The 6,179-nt window shown below is 42.5% G+C and overlaps 1 pseudogene; it reads right to left on the bottom strand.

Moving 5' to 3' along the window:
- Positions 1–1,899: 1,899 nt before the first annotated feature.
- Positions 1,900–3,198, bottom strand: LOC102735523 (glyceraldehyde-3-phosphate dehydrogenase pseudogene; annotated as a pseudogene).
- Positions 3,199–6,179: the final 2,981 nt, after the last annotated feature.

Raw genomic sequence — 6,179 nt, 5'->3', positions numbered from 1 at the left:
GGAGTGTGATTGGAGTCAATGACTGTGTTCAAGTGCATATTGAGTTCTAATGGGAAAAAGCAAGAATGCTTGGTTATCAAAAGAAGGGGCAGCCAGACCAATGAGAACAATATGTAACAGATAGTTCAAGTTGTGAGCCAAGTTCTTTTAAATTGGCTTTAGACAAGTGAAAACCTATGAAAGTAGATGTTCCCATTGCAAGGTTCAACTCTCCTCTTTGTTGCCAGTAAATTTTGTAACAGCTTTGTTGCTTTGATACCTCCAGTTGAAATGTCCATATATGCCTAAGTTATATGTCAAGGACAAGATTATGAAGCAAGTGAAATTTGTCTTTGAATCCCCACAACTTATTCATTCTGGACCTTTCGCACCATTTGGATCTTCTTATTTACTCTCCCCTCCTGATGCAAATCACAACTGCTTTCCTCTTGCTATAGGCAGTCCTAAGCCCCCTGAGTCCCCCTACCATAGTCCACGCAGGCCTATTTGACTATTTAATATCTTCCAGTCTACTCACTCCACTGTGGCTGGTCTTACCCTAACTAGGTACTAAGAAAGCACACAAGACAAGATATTTCACGATGAGGTCTAGACTCATACTTTGAGGGTTATTGTCAAACTGGAGCATATTTAAAGGATAGGAAGGTGGAGTACTTGACACAATTTCACATACATGGGCATTCGAAGGCACTGGGATCTGGGGAGGGGGATTTAGTCTGGTGCTTAAAAAACTACAAAAGATGAGAAAGCTGCCTTCAGATTTGTGAAACTGTGTCATCATCATCATCACCTTTTATGAAGATCCTTGGCATGCTGAAATTTTTATGAACATTAGCTCTAATCCTCACAGCAACCTTACAAGACTGGTATTCATGTCCTGAATAAGGATCGGACTTGAGTCTTGAGAGTTAAAAGCCTGCTTAGAGGCCATCCACTTTAACATTCCCCAATACAGAACCAATAACAACAAATACCATGTGCCAGTAAACAATAATAATAGTAATGGCAGTTGCAAGGAAGAGTTTTTGGTCAATCTGAAATAGAAATTTCTAACAGAGTTGCTTTAAGATGGCATGGCTTTCCACGGGGGATGTGCAGTTCCAGTCACTGGAGGTGTGCAGCCAGGGCTGGACAACCTTTGACAAGGACACTGTGGAGGGAGGTCAAGCCTCAGAAGCAGAGATGAGATGAAAGAACTTTGATGGTCCCATTACAATTCTAATTCTGAATCTAAGTCGTGAGTGACATATTACTGTTAACAGTGCATTCCTCCTCCTGCTCACGGCCTCCATGATTATGAAATTTCCAGAAAGAACACCATCTGTAATATGTGGACAGTCTGTGTGGTTTAGATCTGTCTGTGTGTACAGGACACTAAAACCATAATCAGCATTAAAGCAAACACTCCATGATGCACATGCTGTAGAGCACACGTTTTCCACTTAGTTCAAATCATGGCTCCAAAACAGGTCCAATGGTGGTGAAATAAAGACGTTAGCAGGTCTGATTCCTTCTGGACATTCTAAGGAAGTATCTGTTTTCTTGCCTTTTCCAACTTCTCGAGACCACCTCTATTATTTGGGTCATGGCCTCTCCCTCAATCTTCAAAGCCAGCAAAGTAGTGTCTTTAAATCTCTCTCTGATTCTGCTTCTGTAGTTACATTTTCTCTGACCCTGACCTTCTATTTTAAGGACACATGTGATTATACTGGGCCCTGGATTATCTGGATAATCCAGGATGATCTTCCCATCTCAAGATCTTTAACTTCATTACACCTGCAAGTTCCCTTTGTTATGTAAGGTAACATATTCACAGTTTCCAGGAGTTGGGACGTGGATATCTTTGGGGGATGATCATTCTGCCTACATCGTCATGTGAACTCAAGTAGATTATTACATCTCCAAGCCTTTTTTTTTTTTTTTGGCTGGGTACAGTATACTTTATTGATGGTACATGACAAGGTAGGGCTCCCCAAGCCCCTCCCCTTCTTCAGAGGGTCTGGGATGCAAACGGTGGAGGTTGGGAGATTCTCAGTGTTTTGGGGGATAAGTTGGGGCAGGGACTCCCCAGCAGCTGAGGGCCTCTCTCTTCCTCTTGCTCTCGCTCGGGCTGGTGGTCCAGGGGGCTCTTACTCCTTGGAGGCCATGTGGACCATAAGGTCCACCACCTGGTTGCTGTAGCCAAATTCATTGTCATACCAGGAAAGGAGCTTGACAAAGTGGTCGTTGAGAGCAATGCCAGCCCCGGCATCGAAGTTGGAGGAGTGGGTGTCACTGTTAAAGTCACAGGAGACAACCTGGTCCTCAGTGTACCCCAGGATGCTCTTGAGGGGGCCGTCTGACACCTGCTTCACCACCTTCTTGATGTCATCATATTTGGCAGCTTTCTCCAGGCGGCAGGTCAGATTCACGACGGACACATTGGGGTTGGGGACACGGAAGGCCATGCCAGTGAGCTTCCCGTTCAGCTCAGGGATGACCTTGCCCACAGCCTTGGCAGCGCCAGTGGAAGCAGGGATGATGTTCTGGGTAGCCCCTCAGCCGTGGCACCACAGCTTCCCAGAGGGGCCATCCAGTCTTCTGGGTGGCAGTGATGGCATGGATGGTGGTCATTAGTCTCTCCATGATGCCGAAGTTGTCATGGATGACCTTGGCCAGAGGAGCCAAGCAGTTGGTGGAACAGGAGGCATTGCTGACAATCTTGAGGGAGTTGTCATACTTCTCATGGTTCACACCCATCACGAACATGGGGGCATTGGCAGAGGGAGCAGAGATGATGACCCTCTTGGCCCCGCCCTTCAAGTGAGCCCCAGCCTTCTCCATGGTGGTGAAGACCCCAGTGGACTCCACAACATACTCAGCACCAGCATCACCCCATTTGATGTTGGTGGGATCTCGCTCCTGGAAGATGGAGATGGACTTTCCATTGATGACAAGCTTCCCGTTCTCAGCCTTGACTGTGCCATGGAATTTGCCATGGGTGGAGTCATACTGGAACATGTAGACCATGTAGTTGAGGTCAATGAAGGGGTCATTGATGGTGACAATATCCACTTTGCCAGAGTTAAAAGCAGCACTGGTGACCAGGCGCCCAATACAGCCAAATCCATTCACTCCGACCTTCACCATTGGGTCTCAGGGATGCGGCTGGCACTGCACCAGAAGATGCGGCTGTCTGTTGAACAGGGAGGAGCAGAGAGCCAAGCCTTGTTTTTTCATGTGCACAATGATGATAATGATATTAGGTTTCTCAAAATATTGTGAAAATACAATAAGATAATGCATCTAGAGTACTTAGCACAGGGCCTGGTACTTTGCATAAGCACTTAAGAAATTATGCTTTAAGAAACAAGGGTGGAAAGACAGAGTAGAATCAATTCTCATGCAAAATGGCTGTCACTGACTTAAGCTGCTTCCACAAATCTGTTTGAACAAAATGAAGAAGAAGAAGCTAGTGTAAGAGGGAGAAATACCAAAATTTATATATTGTCAAAAGCATTATCATCCTACAACCAATATTTTCCCATGCCCAAAACTGCTCATTCCAGTTTTAATAATTATAAAGTTCATCCTGGTATTAAGCTAAACTAACTCCTAATAATGTCTTTCCTGTAGTTCTATTTGTGCCCACCTGCTTGTTTATCATATATTTGGTGTTTCTTCTCATAGACAGTGTTTCCTTAGCCTTTTGAAGACACTATCCTATCTCCAGCCCCTTCTGCCCCACCCTTGAGCTTTCTGTAGAGCAAACCAACCCAGTTCCTCATACTAAAACTTAACATAAATCAAGGTTGTTTTTGAGGCAGCTGAAAAAAAGAACTGAAACACTAGGTTTTTTTCCCCCCTTTTTTTTTGGACCACATCCTCTTATTCATCTTGAACATTAGGATGAATATAGGATGGAGGAAAGCCAAAGAGGCTCTCCATGTTACCACCACTAATACCCTGGTTCAAACCACTGTTATTTTTTTTCCAGGACTACTGCAATAGCCTTCTGATTACTCCTTCCTCTTTCCCCTCCCCCCTTCCCCTGCCCCTCCTCCCATCCTCCTCCTCCTCCTTTTCCTCCTCCTCCTCTTCCAGCCTGTGTCCCTATCTTATAGATAAGTTTACTGATACAGAGTTTAAATAAGTAATTTACTTAAGGTCATGGAACAGTAAGTGGAAAAATTGACACCAAGACTGTTTTCATTTATAGCCTATTAGAAAATGAAGGACAGCCAACAAAATCAACAATTAGGCCATAAAATCACTCCAGATGAAATGAAAATAATGCACACTTGAAGATAACTTTAAAAGACTTAGGGTTCCAGTCTAAGAAAGATGGAATAAATACACTGCACCCCATCTCTTCTGCTGAATGCAACTAAAAGTCCTGGACTGATTGCATGAGACAGCTATGTGAAACCTTTAAAAAATAAATGGCAGGGATGCCTGGGTGGCTTAACTGGTTAAGCATCTGCCTCCCGCTTGGGTCATGAGCTCAGGGTCCTGGGATCGAGCTCAGCAGGGAGCCTGCTTCTCCCTCTGCCTGCCGCTCCCCCTGCTTGTGTGCTCTCTCTCTCTGATAAATAAATAAATAAATAAATAAATAAATAAATAAATAAATAAATAAATAAATAAATATAACAACATGAAGATTGAGGAATAAGACCTGAATTTGAAATTTCACCCAAACTGGTGAATTTACCAGTTTTTTCCTCCAGTATCACAGAGCCTGGACTCAAATGCAGCCCCAAATCTGAAAGGCATCCTGGCTGTTGTCAGGAAGAGATCTAAGAGAAGCTTTAGATTTCTGTTTCAAAGGCAGGAAAAAGGAGATTCTATGAAACTGAGAGTGGAGAACAATCCAGGTTTTGGCCCTATTTTCTCCTTTTCCAAACCCCAAGCAATAAAGGAGTAGCAGTGATTTTTGTTTTTGTTCCTGTTTTTTGTTTTGTTTTGTTTTCTTTCTCTGTCCTCCTACTGCTTAGCGCTAGTCATAAGAAGTACCCTACAGAGTAGAAAAAGTAAAGATTCAATTTTCTGGCTGGAAGTACCAGTGAGTTGAAACATAATGGTGAGATTGCAGAGAAGGGATATCAAGAGTAATTTCCTAACATTATATATGAATACTGGGCTTACCTTTGATATGCACATACATGGATCTGAGCATTCCATAGGATTAGAAGACTCCCTGACAGGTTAGACCACACCCCAGGTGCCAGACTGGCCACTGGAAGGTACACATGTGGGACTGAATAACATTGAAAACATTTTGAAATTGAACTGATACTGGAAACATCGCCCTTAGAAGGCAAGTTAAAACATGTGGCTTGAACGGAACCTGGACAATTGCCTGCTAAAACAAAAAAGTCCTTTCCCTCAGGACTTAAACAAGATTTAGAATCTCATAACATAACATTCTAAATGCCTAGGACTCAATCCAGAGTTATTTAGGAGAGGGGAGCAGAGAGAGAGAGAGAGAAAACCCAGGGAAATCTTAACTCTCAAGAAAACACAACGAACAGGTGTTAACTCTGAGATGACACAGATTATCTGTAAGAAAGAAGGCTAAATGCTCTTGAAACAGAAAGGTAGACTATCTCAGTGAAGAAATAAAAGATACTAAGGAGAACCAAATGGATACTTCAAAAGTGAAAAATAAGATGTCCAAACTGAGAAATTCACTGGATGGGCTCAATAGTAGAACAGAAATGATAGAGGAAAAATAGATCAATGTAAAACATGCACTATTAACAGCACAGAAAAAAAGATTTTAAAAATGAACAGAGCTTCCGGGAACCGTGGGAAATACCAAAAGCTCTAACATCAATGTTGTATCATCAGACTCTCTGAAAAGGAGAAGAAAGAGCATGGAGTAGAAAAATTATTTGATGGAATAATAGCTGAAAACCTTCTAAATCTGACAAAAGACACATTTTTTTTTTAAATTCAAGAAGCTCAGTAAATTCCAAAAGGAATAAACTCAAAGAAGTCCATCTCCAAACACGGCATAATCAAATGGCTGAAAGCAAAAGACAAAGAACAATCCTGAAATCAGTCAGAGGAAACCAGTATATCTCATATAGATGGACAGGATATGAATGGTGGCAGATTTCTCATCAGAAACCAGGGAGGCCAGAAGAGAGTGATATAACATTTTAAAGGGCTGAAAGAAAAAAAGAGTCAACTCCAAA

Source organism: Leptonychotes weddellii, chromosome 6, assembly GCF_054177405.1.
Source record: "Leptonychotes weddellii isolate Sample4059 chromosome 6, ASM5417740v2, whole genome shotgun sequence".
Classification (NCBI taxonomy): domain Eukaryota; kingdom Metazoa; phylum Chordata; class Mammalia; order Carnivora; family Phocidae; genus Leptonychotes; species Leptonychotes weddellii.
This window is presented reverse-complemented; position numbering and strand designations above follow the sequence as displayed.